Consider the following 16840-nt stretch of genomic DNA (forward strand, 5'->3'; position numbering starts at 1 on the left):
CCAATTTAGGCCTCATGCACATGGCCGTTGCCGGCTGTGGCCCGTATTGCTGCCCACAAACAGCGGGTCCGCTATATGCGGGCACTGGCCTTGTGCACCCATTACAAATCACTTGAATGGCTCAGCAATCCGGAAGGTCGAGTGCGGAACGGAGGCACGGAAGCATTACAGATAGATACAATAGAACTTGTTGCGGTGCGGACGGATCAAGTTGAATGGGTCTGGATCTGTCGCGGCTGTCACACGGATAGTGCAAGAGGCCTCAGGCACAATGCAATGGGGGAAGTAGAGCTGTTACCCATAGCAACCAATTCGATTGTTGCGTTTATTGTCAATAGAGTCACTGAAAACTAAAGGCTGTGGGCAACCGCTCCCCTTGTCCTCCCCACCCAAATCTCTATTGTATCCCCCTGGATTCAATTTTCCCATCCAGGACACGTCACCCCCTGCCCACAGCAATAGCTGTCATAATGTAAAGCGTTGTACCAGAGAAAATATGCATCCTAAGTGGATGGCAGATACACAATGGCTCCTCTATACCCACAGACGCTGCGTGGGGCAGTGGCCGAAGGTTAATGCAAATCTGTGCCAACAGTCACCCAACTGCAGTGGCATATGAAGAGCTATTCAGTGCTGAGATCACGCATCAAGAGCATTCCTCCAAAAATGAACGATCTGGAGACGTCCACTACTGTCCGCTTCCTGTAGATGTTTCCCATATTAGGCCTCATGCACACGACCGTATGTATTTTGCAGTCCGCAGAAAAACGGATCCGCAAAAAATACGGATGACGTCCATGTGCATTCTGGATTTTGCGGAATAGAACAGCTGCTATCCTAGTCTGTAATGCAGACAATAATAGGACAAGTTCTAATTTTTTGCCCAACGGAAATACAGACAAACGAAATGCACAAGGAGTAACTTCCGATTTTTTTGCCGACCCATTGAAATGAATGGTTCCGCATACGGTCCACCAAAAAAAAAAAAAAACGGAACGGACACGGACAGAAAATACATTCGTGTGCATGAGCCCTTAAGTACATACAATGATAAGATATAAAGCTTATTACATATATGCATTGTTTCCATTCCTCAACATTTTTAAGATCTCTGCTTGCTGTCATTGAATGGTGAGTGTAATTTCGATGGTTTGTGTCCACTGGCAGAATGCTCACTGTTCTGCTGCCAGTGGGCCTTGGCCGCCAGCATCCCTCTTCTCCTTCATGGCGGCCTCGGCTGCCGGGTTGTGTGTAGTTCTGCCTAGTCCGCGCTGTAGGCTTCTTCTGGCCTCCACCTCCTGCCTGCTATTCTCTGCATCTGTAGGGTGCACATGCTCTCTTCGGCTCTTAAAGCTCCAGTGCATGGCCTAATCAGTCCCCAAACAATGGTGGCCTTTCCCCTATGGGATGATGCCTGAGCAATAAGATCTTAGTTTGTCTAGTCCTGCGAACTTCCTGTGCTCGAATTCTGCCGCTGTGGCCTGCTCTGACTACTGCCTGACCTTCGTGTTCACCCTGTGCTGGCTGCCCTGACCTTCTGCCTGTTTACCGGATTGAAAGGACTGTGCCTGCTCTGACCTCGTCTTGTTCTCTGACCTTGCTCTCATTTGTCCCCTTGCACTTGTGTCGTCTCTCGCCCCTCCTGGGTCAGCTGTCACTGAACAGAGACCACTCCAGGAGGTAGCGGCCTGGTGTTTCCCCTGCAGTGAAATCCAGGTCCCTGTGCAGAGGTTAAAGGGTGAAGACCAGTGACAAACCCAAAGGAGCAGTATCCAAAGGTCAGGATCAGAGTCAGGGCAAAACAGTAGTAAACTAGTTTAGAAGAATGCTCCTAAGGATACCATCCGCTCCATGACATCATCCGAGATCTCCAACATGGTCTGCATGCCTTTTTTCCTTTAGACTAGTTTTGATAAATCTTTGTTTTGTGTCTGCGGTTATATGTCATTTTTTTTATTAACATACCTTGGGTAAGCAGTTTAGGGAATTGCCACCAAGTGAGGGTTATTTTTAAAAACATAGGTGCGGTTTGACGGTCTTCACTCCCAACAAATAGTCACCAAAACCATAATCTCATGGCCTAAGATATGAGATTCTGATACATAGGGCCACATTTATTAAGACCAATGTTTTAGACGCCGGTCTTAATAAAGGCCCATAGCTGGCGGTGGATCCGCCAAAGTTATGAAGAGGCGCCTGCCTTTCCATAACTTCGGCACATCCAGAGCCAGTCTAAATGTAAGACAGCTTCCGAGCTGTCTTAGGCCTCTTTCACACTACCGTTTTTTTTTTCGTTTTGCGGGCCATTTTTTGCGTTCCGTATACGGTACCATTCATTTCAATGGTTCCGCAAAAAAAACAGAATGTACTCCGTATGCATTCAGTTTCCGTATTTCTGTTTTTCCGTTCCGTTGAAAGATAGAACATGTACTATTATTGCCCGCAAATCGCGTTTTGTGGCTCCAATAAAGTCAAAGGGTCCGCAAAAAAAAACAGAACACACACGGAAATGCATCCGTATGTCTTCCGTATCCGTTCCGTTTTTGCGGAACCATCTATTGAAAATGCTATGCCCAGCCCAATTTTTTCTATGTAATTACTGTATTCTGTATATGCCATACGGAAAAACGGAACTGAAAAACGGAACGGAAACGGAAACACAACGGAAACAAAAAAACGGAACAACGCATCCGTGAAAAACAGACCGCAAACACTGAAATTAGCCATACGGTAGTGTGAAAGAGGCCTTACATTTAGACCATTTTCTACACCTAAACCAGACGTAGAAAATGATGAATGAGACTACCAGCCCTTCTCCGGCCATGATACGCCCACAATTTTAGATCTAGCAAAGGCACAGATGGCGGCGCAACTAACCACCATCTGCGCCTGAAATATGCCTAGTTTAGGCATATTTCAGTACAATAAATGACCCCCATAAGATCTGCGCTCACTAAACCTGAAATAATCGATCAGTATTTCGATTGTTGACATTACAAGTCACTCTCTATCCTTAAGAACATGGTAATATATTCCCCTAAGGAGTAAAATTCAGTGACCCTGACCCTGATATCAGTTTCTGTACATCTCTAGTAATATAGAAGTGTCAGCTTTACTGCCATTTAGTAAAAGTGAGTGGAGTCTATAAATGTTTATTGGTTGACACCAGGCCTACAATGGCTCTCAGGATCAGTCAGTGGGTGTAAAGTCGCTTGAATACTTGTCATTAGTCCACAACGCCCTTTAGATAAACATGTTAGAAAGTATGAATGCTTGAAAGGATGTATCTGGTTTTCTGCACTAATCTTAAAGGAATTGTACCGGATCAAGACTGTATTACACAGCCTGATGTGGCAGACGATTGTCGGGAGGAAAGCGTTTCCTCCCGGCAATCGCCTGCTCGCTAGTGGAGGAGAACACTGCTATTACAAGCAGTGATCTCCTCCGCAGCATGGGGAGGAGTGATCGCTATGCAATCACTCCTCCCCATGCTGTATAGTGGTTTGCTGGTGGTAGATCGGTATTAGACAGTCAAACGATAATTTTCTAACATGTAAAAAGATTTGGATTGCCCGATGATCGAGCGTATTACACTGCAAGATGATCGCTGCGAGCGTTAGTTAGCAATTATCTGCTGAAAAATAGGGCACCGTAATGCAGTCTTTAGAAAAACATGTCTGCTCTCTTCCAAAAACAGCCCCACCCCTGTTCAGAGTCTGCTAAATCTTTCTGAAGGTCTTTTGCAGTCAAGCAAGGGTTCTGATTTGCCTTTTTAGCAATCCTACCAGCAGCCAATTAGGCGAGGTGAGGCAACCGCCCCAGGCGGCTCAACCCTGGAGACAGGAAGGGGCGGCGCCAAGGTCGAGAGAAATGAGCTCTTCTATCTCTCTATATTCCACAGGATGGTGACATAGTTGAATGCTGTGGCGGGGCTTTAGAGCACGTCTACCCTCCCCGTTGCTTCTCATATGCTTCAGGCCTAGTACCTGTGGCCTATCAGAGCCCGGCGAGGCAGCGCAATGATGTCATCATCATTGGGCAGCACACAGTGCGGGACATAGGCCAGAGGGGCCCTGCACTGCATCACTGACAGCTGAATGGATGTAATTATTAGTGTTTTTTTTTTTTTCATTTGACACCATGTTGTTGGGCCAATATGGGGAAGGGGGGAGAGAAGCACTATGGGATCATCTACTGGGAGCCCTATATAGGTGTAGTGTCCCACTAGGTAAAGGTGGGCACTACACAAGGGTCAATTGGTGTGCATGTTACTCCTACTCACAAGGGACAGAAATGTTATATTTAATTATGCATTTAATGTATTTTCTAATGTGTTTTAATATGCAATGTTCCCCTGTGTAAATGCTTAGCAGGCCTAGTTGGGTGTAGTTAGACATCCCAGACACTAGAGGGAGATAGGGAGCCCCTAGTATAAATATCCAGGCCCAGACAGGGAGAGAGAGTTCAGAGTCAGGAGTCTGCAGAGACAGAAGTTAGAAGGCACCAGCCAGAGATATGCTGAGGGCCTCCTCCTGACATGCAGCTTGATAGCCCTGGCTGCTAGCTATGACCAGGAGGCTAGTGAGGAACCCTAGCCTGCCTGTAGACCAAGTGAGCCTCAGTTAGCTCTGAAGACACCCCAGTTGCAGGACAGAACCTCCTGGGAGAAACCCACAGTCCTTCACCAGACAAGTCAGGATATTACAAGCAAAGATAAGTAACACTGATAGGCAGATGCTTTAGAAAGCAAAGCAAGGATTTAATACGAGAGGAAGATATATATATACCAAGGATTTAAGCCAGCATTTAGGCATCCGGGCCTTGGGATTGAAACCAGACAGGAGTTCTAGAAAGGAACACTGTATGCTATTTCTGAGGAAAGGTACAACCTGATTCTGAGTGTGTTGTGGATTTACCCTCTGAGTATCTTGCATGATCAATACCTGCCATCTTTTGAACTAAGCCTGCTTGTGATCTAAAGGACTGCATTACCATCTGCATGTACAAAGTTGGACTGTTAAGTAAAGCAACGTTTGGTTCACTATACCACCTGTGTACCTCAATTATTCCAACTATAAATCGGTGTGCCACCGTTACAGGCACTGGCGTCACGAATCCAAAAGGGACCTTGCTTCAGGCACTCAAAATACCTGTAACATCCAGGGCACCTCATCCACCATCAGGCCTGGTCCCTACATACCGAGTGTGCCCCAGAGGAACTGTGTCTACCTCTCCTTCACTGCCGCATGCCTGCCCAGGGTTCTCCAATACAGTGAGCAACCCTCGATTGCCCATAACCGTGACCTCACTTCGCTATACCCTGCAGGTCTGGCGTGCTGCATTGGGGTATTTTATACTGGTACATGTTATGGGGCACTATGGGGAAGGGAAGTAGAGGGGTAATATGGGGGCACTATATAGGGCATTTTATACTGGCACAAATTATGGAGGGCATTATGGGGAAGAGGGGAGAGGAGCATTATGGGGACATTATATAAAGGTTAGAGGAATCTGGGTATTTAAAAAGCTTTGAACTTTGCTATCTCAAATCTCCTTTTGCAACCTACTCTTTTCTATTTTTTACTCTAAAATTATACAAAACCAAAATGATACACTGATATTGCCCAAAATGTTGAAACACGAATGGAGAGGCAGCATGCATGCCACACCATTCCATTGAAGAAACTCAGGGCCCCTGTTCTCATGATAATCAGGGGCCCCTGTGGATAAGGGATGTGTTTTTAATTGGACAACCACTTTTAAGTATACCCACCACAGTACATCTCAGGAGATAGGCTTCTTAAACTCCACCCATTAAAGGGGTATTCCCATCTCAGACATTAATGGCATATCACTAGGATATCTCACCAATGCTGCATAGGTGTGGTTCCCACCTAGTAAAAGAAGCGAATGCACAGTGTGCTCTACATTCACTGCTATGGGACTGAACCGGGTACACTCGGCTGTTTTCAGAAGTCCCATAGCAGTACATGGGGAGTAATTGCGCAGGCATGACCTCTCCATTCACCGATATGGGACTGCTGAAAATAGACAAGCGCTGGCTCAGAATTCCCATAGTGGTGAACGGAGGGTGACCGTGCATGCACAGCTGCTCTCTGTTCACTTGAGGGGTCCTGTTCTGGAGATAGGAGTTGGTTCCAGAGGTGGGACCCGCACCTATCTGACACTGATGGCATATCCTAGTGATATGCCATTAATGTCTGAGATGAGAATATCCCTTTAAGCCTTTCAATACTAGCAACTGTTGTGGTAAATAATAATAGTTGTAATCCGCTTGTGTAAGGAAAAAGGTGAATCCCTTCTCTCAGCCCCAGTCAGACACAAACCCAGGCGTTACCATCTTGGTTGAAAATTCTGAGCAAACTCCTCCGCCCTGCTCAGTCTGCTCACCTTTTATTTACCAACTAAAGGTGTAAAAGGGGCTGGCCCAAGACAAGGATACAGGAAGTTATAACATGCAGGAAGTGATGTCAAAGGACAGGGCGGGGCAATCAATGTGGCCAGGCAGACAATGCACACGCCCCATCCCTGTATAAGGAAGGATGAGTCATGTCCATTGTCTGATCAGCCAGGTGGCCGCCCACCCCCCATCACTGTCAGCATGGACCTCATTCAATACTGCTCAAAGGTGATCAGTATCTAATAAAGATCATTCTACTGGTTCCCATAGGTTTGAAATTATCTGCGAGACATTGCTACAGCTATTGTCAGTATACGGTACTAGTATACCGACAAGGCAGATATGCATGTCTTAAAAGCAGATATGTCTCCAAGCCAATGAGAAGGTTTTCATACTGACGGTTTTGCCACTGGTCCCGATTCAGCCAAAGTACCCTCTGCTAGAGCGCTCCTTGGCTAAATCAGACACAGGGAGACAGATGACAAACTATAAAAACACACACACATCCTAAAGTAAAATGTACGCATAATAAAATTTCCACAACAGTCCCTCCTCTTTGTCATATGCTCGCCAATGTCCCTCGACGGATCTCGATCTTCTTCTTTGAACAGATGATGGAAGACAGAAAGTCAATCTTGACACGTCTTCTTTTCTTCGGAAGGTGACTTAGGAGGTGGCGTTTCGCGTTGGTCGCCGGCTGGTTTGGGATCCTCTGCATCTGGTCCATGGTTTGGTCTTCAGGGCGTCTTGTCTGTTCGGTCCTCGGTAACTCAGTCGATTAGACATCAGGAACATCTCACTCCGGCGTATAGAAGGAATGGAAAAAAACGACATAAGTACATGTCCCATTTCCTTTCACCAGGATCCAATGGAAAACCAGTGAGCCCCAAGACCTCCCAAAGCTTTAAAAAGGATTCTGACCCTCACTAGTCATAGCTCCGCCTCTGTCCTGCTCCTGTCAGTATGGGCCTGACCCTTGTTAATGGTGTCTGCTAGCCAGGCATAACCTTCCTCACAACCGGAGGATCCCACATCTACGGGTCGCCTAGCTGCCCGGACACCCATACAGGATTAATAAGCAAGGAGCAGGAGCCAGAGCTAATATTAATAATGTATCTTCTATCAACAAATGCCTCCTTGTAACAAATAAACAAAAGTGATACTCTGCATTCTTTGACTTAGTTGAGCAGCTTCTTGTAGTGACCGGTGTGGATCCAGTTGTCTCGTCCTTCGAACTTTAGAGAGGTTGGTGTCATCAGCAGCACCTGGAATGGCCCAAGATTTCTCGGCTCTAGTCCCGTCCTCGGATGTTTCTTTAACACGACCCAATCACCTGGTTGACTAGAATGAACACTGGTTATTGAGTCTGGGTCCGGAAGAGAACTCTCGAACCCGGTGGTGGACATCGGGTGATAACCCGTGGGGCTGCCTGGGGGCATACCTGATGGAAAAAAAGGGTTACAGTGGAACATTCAGGCCATGGATCGGCCGTGATTTTTACCTTCTTTGCAAAAATCGGACCCAAGTACCAGCAAAGAAAAGGATTGACATTTGAGAGGTTAGAAAGTTTGAAGATCGTTGTTTTCTGCACCACTTTCCCCCCTTCTCATCGTCCTTAAAACCAGGACGAAGAGAAGCTGGATTAAACATGGTGCATCGTCTCAAGGTTAGATGGAGAGATGATGAAGGGATGAGAGAGAGAGAAAGAGAAAAGGAGAAAGAGATAGGGTGCTTCTCTTGGACTCTGCAGTCTTTGCAGGACGGGAGTACATGACAGTGTTAGTTCTCACTGTCTGGGACTTTTGAATGCCCTGTTGCTGGAGCTCGATGGATTCGTGCAGCCACAGTTCTGCCTTCTGGAGGGAACCATGGCTTTGGAGTCTAGTGGGGAGGTTACGGACGAACTTTTTCCCAATCCAGACCTCAAAGGTCCCTTCTTTGGGATGGTCCACTCTGAACCTACAGTCCCTTGGTGCCAATCTTTGAGGGGCTTAACAACTCCTCCTCCATAGATGGATTTCATGTACTGCTTGGCTATCCTATAGTCAGAAGTGGTACCCTTCTGTTCCCTAAATTACCCTAAACTCATGCTCGAGCCTTCTAAAAGTAGATGCGTCCATCTCCAGTTACCCGCGACTTACGCAAGGAATTTTCCCGCGACCTACGCAAGGAATTGTCCCGCGACCTATGCAAGGACTGCCCTGCGACACACACTGGGCGGCTGTTACTCCCCTTCGTTCGCCTCTGAGGTGCCCCAGGGTTTCTGGCACCGACACACGGACTCCGTTCACCCTAGTTAGACCTCAGGAAAAGGAGTAATCAGTGTGAGGAAAAGGGCTCTCGCCGACACACGGCAGCCCTCTGAGTCTCCTAATGAGATATACCAGCCTCGGTTTTGGCTCTGAATAGTGACCTGACCACAGGATAGGGCTTCCAATTGACCTGGAGTGGAAAAAGGGGTGCACAGAGAACACACAGTACCTTCTGTGGGGACGAGGGGTGCACAGGAAACAAACACACAGTACTCCTGTGGGAATGGGGTTACTCACACAGCTATTGGTATGCCCAGGGGATATATATCACCTTGTCTCCTTAAAAAAAATGGTCATCAACTCACTTTCCTTTGCCGATATGATTCTATATAGTCAAGTTGAACAGCACACAAAGCCCTTTTTGCAGTGACTGATCAGAAACCTCTCACTCAGCAGCAACCCTTGAATTCAGACAGTAGTTCCCACACAATATCATGAGACCCCCAGTACTCCTAACCAAATCTGCAGAAAAAAGAGAGGGAAAGAAAGAAAAAAGAAAAAAAGAAAAGCGCCAAAATATGAAAAACCTAAAAAATTTATAAAAAGGAAAAAATTAATAATAGGCTAAAAAATAAAAATGGGTTGGTAAATAAGGAAAAACTGAAAGAAACTTAATAAAAACCTAAAAAAAATAAAAAAATGGATTAGTAAAAGAAGGAGACCTGTAAACAGGAGAGAAAAACAAACATAATAAACTTCAGTTACAGACAGTCCTGCTACATACATTGAGATTCAGTAAAAAGTAAATTTTAACTTAAAACCCAAAACTCATACAAAAACTAAACCCTTAGGAACACATACAATTGTATAGGACTGAATTAACAAATCAATGTCCTGGAGGGTTCCCCTGAAACCGTACAGGATAAATTCCTACCCACCCAGTAATTGAAATGTTAATTTGCCCAGCCCCAAACAGCTTCAGATTCATTTTACCAGAGAAGCAGGATTTAACATTTCAATGTCCCAAAACCGTTTTTTTAAAGACCTTGGCTGTCCCTGGGTTCTCTGCCTTTGCAAAGAAGCATGTCTGGGACCATTACCCCACCTTGCTGAATAAACCACTTCACTTCTAGGTGTGGTTCTGGGGTACTTAACATACCTGTGTCTGTTGCCATTAGCAACGTCACAATATCGTGCAATGTGCCCGTATTCCCTGCATGCAAAACAAAGGATAGCTCGCCTCCCTGCACAATACCTTGTCTGGGCACATGGCGATTTGACTTGGCGCACATTAACCATCCCAGCATGACTAGACCCCACACTACAATCTGTATTGAGTCCACTTACCACAGACTCATCTGAGGAATCTTCTGGCCTTGTGTTGATACTTCCAACTCCAGGGTCAGACACATTGTCCATCTCCATCCCTGAGTCAGTTCCACTATCTGAACCACAATCCTCAGACTTCTCCATGCTTACAGCCCATACATTTCCTCTAATCCCAGACACATTACTCTCCAACGGTTGTTTCAATGACTCAGACAATTCCCTTACAGCACCCTGTGCTTGCGTCAGGCTTTCAGATAAACATTCATTTTCCTTGCGCAACTCAGTATTACACCTCACAGTACATTCATAATTAGCGCTAGCTTCAGCTGCCTGCTGGAGAAGAGTTCTCAATTTAACAATTTCCACTTTTAAATCTTCCACTTCTCCTTCCAAATTCAGCTTCAGCCTACAAGACTCCTGATATTTATCCGCTATCCACCCAGCAGCAAAAATCAGAGCATACTTCCCTTTCCTTTTGCGCCATTTTTTGGTACCAATCAGGTTTGCTACACAATTCTGAGCCTGCAGCCATGGATCAGTAGATCCCTGCATAGCCTGAAGAATGGCCGCCGTATCCTTCAACTTTGCTACTTCTTTAAAAATACTTTCCATTGCACAAAAACAAACACCACAATGGTTGCTACAAAAAAACAAAACACTAGTACCAATTTCTAGGAGTTGTCCCAATACTTTTGGCACAGAACCTTTCTACACTGTAGTACCCGTATTAATTATGCCAAACAAGTCCACAATTCAGTGTAACAGCCACAGATATACAAACATTAAGCAGAATCATCAATTATAGGACGATTTCACCACTAAACTGCCACTCATGCTCACACAATGATTCCTGTATCAGACTGGTCACTGAGCTATAACATAACCGAACACTCAACTGATATCCAGCACAAAACTTATCAAAACAAAATCAAACTGTTCATAGAAAGGTTACAAAAAGACAAGATAACTATTCTGGACAAAACTAACATTTCAGGCAAAAACAATCAGATCGCTTTCCATAGTAAACTGACTAAGATGGCCGACAAGCACATGGTAAAGATGGCCGACAAGCACATAGTAAAGATGGCCGACAAGCACATGGTCATCACACAAAGGAAATCAAGATAGTGTCTACAATATCCAACAATAAAAACAGTTTCTATATTTCCTGTTCCCTACCCCTTGAAACCAGAGCAAAACCTCCACTCTGTGGGTGATTTATAGGTTAACAATATAAAAATACTCTCTAAATGCTGTCTCTAATGTACAAACACTAAAACCAATTGCTGCCTCTATAAACCTCTATAAAATTGCCTCTTACAAAATCAAAGTAACATAAAAGTTAAGAAGTTGCAAAAAACACAATACCCTGTACTACTCATCATACAATCTCATCATACAACCTCTGTACAATCAACCTACCTTATCCTCACACCCTTTGACGCAGCAGACAACAACCAGGTTCTTTTAGGTAGATTTCTTTCCCGATATCAGCAGATTGGAGTACACAGATTTAAATTCACAAAGAGCAAAACTTTCTCAACAATGAGAGTGAGGAAAAAGGATATTACCTTATGCCGGCCTTTTTTGCTTTTTGAAAATTAAGCTGTGTCTCCTTTAAGTTCTGCTAATAACGGGGGGGGGGGGGGAAATTAGCTTTCTAATTCGTGGTCGCCAACTGTTGTGGTAAATATTAATAGTTGTAATCCGCTCGCCAGGGGCGTTGCTAGGGTCTCAAAAGATCCGGGGCCCAAGCCCAAATGTATATGGCCCAATTCTCTAAGTCGACCAACCGACCCCTAAGCCCTCTATAGCTATACAGCTATACAGCAGCACGTACCTTTCACATCCAGTTCCTCCCAGGTGACGTCTCCTCTGATGTAGATCTTCTCCGTTATCATCTTCTCCATTCCGTCCGGACAACTTCTCTCAGCCGCGCCTTGTCTCTACAGAGTGTGACACACAGACATCTTAGCTTCCTCATTTTTCTGTACCCCAAATACTATCCTGAAGAAAAATGAGATCCCCCCATAGTAATAGTGCTCCTCATAGTCCCACCAATAGAAATTCCCTTCTAGAATGCCCTCATTAGTAATACTGCCCCCTACAATGCCCTCAACTGTGATAATGTTCCCCAAGAGTGCCCCATTAGTTGTAAAGCCCTCCAGTATTAATAATGCCCTTACAGAGCCCCTAGTAGAAATAAGGCCCACCTATTGTTCCCCCAGTGGTAATAAAGCTATCTACTGACCCCTCAGTAGTAATAAGACCCCCCACAGTGCTCTTAGTAGAAATAATGCGGATTTATAAGTCCCTCCTTTAGAGCCCCCAGTAGTAATAAGAACGTCTAATGTCTCCTGGATTTAAAATGCCCCCACAGTGCCCCCAGAATTTATAATGCCCCCTACTGTTATAATGCTCACCCTGAAGTGCCCCAGTATTTATATCACCCCCTACTGTTATATCGCTCGCCCTGAAGCCCTCCCAGTATTTATAATGCCCCCTGCAGTGCCCCCTGTAGTTATATCCCTCTGTTTACTGTCCTCAAAAATCATATTTCCTCAGCCCCTCCACCATACAGTCCCATGTAAATAACATTATTTCCCTTCTCTGCCATAGAGTGCCATGTAAATACCATGACACCATCTCTCCAGCCCCCTCTAATATACAGTCCCATGTCAATAACATCCCTTTCTATCTACAGCCCCCTCTAAAATACAGTCCCATGTAAATAACATCACACCATCTCTCCTGCCCCCTCAATATACAGTCCCACGTAAATAACATTACCCCCTCCCCAGCCGTCTTCAACATACAGTCTCATTTAAAGAACATAACCCCCTCCCCAGTCGCTTTCAACATACAGTCCCATGTAAATAACCACCCCCTCAATATTCAGTCCCATGTAAATAACATCACTTCCTCCCCCAGTCACTTTCAACATACAGTCCCATGTAAATAAAATCACCCCTCCCCAGCCACCTCCAACATGAAGTCCCATGTAAATCACAACACCCTTCAACATTCAGTCCCATGTAAATAATATCACTCCCTCCAAAAGCCGTCTTCAACATATAGTCCCATGTAAATAACATCACCCTGCCCCAGCCACCTCCAACATGCATTCCCATGTAAATAGCATCACTCCCTCAACTTTCAGTCCCATTGCTCTGCCTCTCACACTGAGTAATCTACCCCTTTACTTACCTCTCCTCATGTAGCGGACCTCACCACAGCTTCTTCCCAGGACTTCTCTTCACTGCTGAGCCCTCCTCTCCTGCACTGGTCACATGACGGTGACATTATCGCAGGTCCTTTTCAGCTACTGCATTTAGCACTGATGACATGACCTGTGATGTCATCACAGGTCCTTCAGCTCTTGCAGGGCATTAGAGTCAATTGTATTGCTGTCCTGAAGATGGCAATACAGTTGTATCTAGCAGGCAGGCAGTACATTCGGGGCCTGGGACAAAACATCTAGGGGCCCAGGACCCGAATGTTTTAACCTAGCAACGCCCCTGATACTCACACATACACTGTATATATATCTATATACACACACACACACTGTACATATATCTATATACACACACACACACTGTACATATATCTATATACTCACAGGTCCACTGTACATATATCTATATACTTACACATACACTGTACATATATCTATATACTCACACATACACTTTACATATATATATATACCCCAACGTCTACTGTACATATATATATATATATATATATATATATCCATAAGGAAAATCTGGCAGCACTCCCTTCAGCAGTGTCGCAGGGTGCAGGCAGTGGTCCCTCGATTCAGGACGGAAGATAAGAAAGAAGATCCGCAGCACTCCTTGAAAAATAAAATGTGCTCTTCATTTACACATATCAAATATTGACAACGTTTCGGTTCTCTCACAGAACCTTTCTCAAGTCAGGTGACGTCACCTGACTTGAGAAAGGTTCTGTGAGAGAACCGAAACGTTGTCAATATTTGATATGTGTGAATAAAGATTTATTTTTCAAGGAGTGCTGCGGATCTTCTTTCTTATATATATATATATATTTATGTGTAAAATGTACGTATATTGTGTCTGTGTAGAAAGCATGGTTCTGTTACCATGTCTATATGTTACACAGGTGGGGAGGGGGGGTCTATGGTTTTCACATCTGCGTTTGAACTCTGGCAGATGTTAGACCTGCTTGTGACTTTTACTGCTTGGTTTCTCTGGTGTAGCAATAGGCTATGTCACTGGGGTCTTTCCCTAAATCGGAGCACGTCATCATTAGACTCCTGAAGGCATCTCACTCTGCCTGTGGCCTGGGGATCATCCTGCCATTCTTCAGGTGCAGTGAGAGGTACAAGAGGCTTGGGCAGGCAGACTACCGCCACCGCGAAGGGTCCTTGCTGGGACTCCATGGGAGTGAACTCAACGGTGTCCCGCTTGTACAAGCTATGGCATTCTTGCGGGAGATAAAGCCGCTTCACGGAGCGCCTAATTACATAGTGCTCCCGTCCGGTCTCGGCGTCTTTGACGAATCCAGACCCACGTTCAACGGAGAATCAGACTACGTACCTCTTTCTCCTTTTAAATACTGGGTCTCTGGGCTAAGGCCGTCCCACACTCTAATGGCCCAGTTCTCTATGGCCTTATGATAATCCCACATGTTATAGGAGTGGGCGGTGACCTCTTTGGGGACGATAGAATTAAGTCCATCGAACGACCCATGTATTATGGGCAGCAGAGTGGAAACTCCGACCGCCTCCGCCACGGCAGCTGGCATAGGGAATGCCCGCAGTACCCTTGGAGAGGGTCGCCGTACTTGCGAGACAGAGATCTCCTCGGATTCCGGCTTGGCTTCGGGGTCCTCATCACTCCAGCACATGCCATCCCAGTCCGGCTGCAGTTGACGCACCATCTTGTCTTTCTCAGGGCTGGTACAGACAGGAAATGGAGGGGTTTCAGAGGAGGAGCTTCCACTTCCTCTCTTCTTGCAGTAACATTGCTCCCGGTGGGCAGGGCTAGATTCTCCCGTTCTAACTGGGGGCGTTGCTAGACTTTCCCGCTTTAGCTGAGCATGAAGAAGCTGCACCATCACAGTCAAAGATGGCTGACTAACCCTTCGGATGCCAACACGCACTTTGCTGCGCCTTGTCGCTCCGCAGTAAACACAATTAAGTCATTTTTAAAAGTGTCTTTGTAAATCCAATAGGCTAGTTCATAGGCACACAAATTTAACGGATTCGGATCCTGTTCGTGACGCCAAATTATGCAATAGACGGGTGGAGGTGTTCACTACTTGGGGTCTCTTAACGTTAAAGTGTTTGTCGTGACGCCAGTTGCATTTCAGCAACGAGGGACGGAGTCGCCCTTAGTAGATGGTGCTGATGGTGGGTACCCAGGATAGGAATTCCAGAGTGGTGTAGGGTTGGCCTAATGTCCCTTAAAGGTGTTGTACTTGTCATGGTGCTCCTACCTGGATACACTGGAACTCCAAGTGTGGCCGTCCGCTGCAGTGAAAAGGGGGTAGTTGAATGGTGGGATGAAGAAATAAATTGAATCCAGACCTTGTAATGAACTTGACAACAGCTTTACTTGAATAAACTTTCATCAGGCAACAATCTTTCAACTTTATCTTGGTCACTAGCGAGCTTTGGCACAAATTCTGGCAGGCAAACACTCTCAGCTCTACTACATCTGCTACTCTTTAGCTCTGCTGTGCTGTCAGGATTAAATAGGAACTTTTCCTTTCTGCTGTATGCTGTAACTTAACTTTATCATCTGGTCTGTCTCTATCTTGCTTTATCCAAGGAACTATACTTCCTGGTTTCTGAGGCTTGTAGCTTGGGCCTCCAGGTCCAACAGAACTGATGGTGCTCTGCTGGCCAAGGCAGGGCTCGCCCAGCGGGGGACGAGTTCCCCTGCTTCCTTCCCCTAGAGGGGGTACTCTCAACTCCCTCTAACTAGCTGAACTCCTCCCTCTCTAGAGAGGGCTAGAATGGACAGAAAGGCTCCATTCTAGGCAAAACTAGCTCTGCCATTATTGCTGCCATCTGCTCAAGGACCAGGTACATTACACTAAACCACCTCCGGACCGCCTAACGCAGATTCGCGTTCCGGAGGTGGCAGCGCTGCGCACAGTCACGCATATACGCGTCATCTCGCGAGACGCGAGATTTCGCTCAAAGCCGGCCCGCGCATGCGCATCGCGGGCCGGCAAAAGTTAAAGAACAAGTTCGTCACCAGCCTGCCAGCAACGATCATTGGCTGGCAGGCTGGCGATTTTCAAAAAATCCAATCACAAGCCATATAACAGATCATATTAGTAAATATGATCTGTTATATGGCTTGTGTGCTCCTCTGCTGGTCCTTTTCGTCGGTTGGATCCAGCAGAGGAGCAGACTGAACTGTGAGTAGCACCAAACACTTGACTGTGGCCCCAGATCACCCCCCTGCACCCCAATTAACCCTTTGATCACCCCTTTGATCGCCCCTGTCAATCACTAGTGAAAGGAAAAAAAGTGATCAGTGTAAACTGTCACTTTTTTTTTTTCACTAGTATTGGCTGTTAGGTTTTAGGGATAGTTTAGGCCCCTTGGTTAGGTAGTTTAGCGTGAGTTAGCGCCCAGCCCACCGCACCGCAGTCACTTATTCGCTGTTTAGCGTATCGCTAATCAGCATTTGTACTTTTATAGTATCTGTAAGTGATCAAAACTGATCACGGTCAGATCTATAATTGTATTAGTGTCACCTTAGCTCGCCCTCCACCCAAAACGCAGTGTTTGCCCGATCAGGCCTGATCGGTCGCCCACACGTGCGTTCACCCACGC

Source organism: Bufo bufo, chromosome 1, assembly GCF_905171765.1.
Source record: "Bufo bufo chromosome 1, aBufBuf1.1, whole genome shotgun sequence".
NCBI lineage: Eukaryota > Metazoa > Chordata > Amphibia > Anura > Bufonidae > Bufo > Bufo bufo.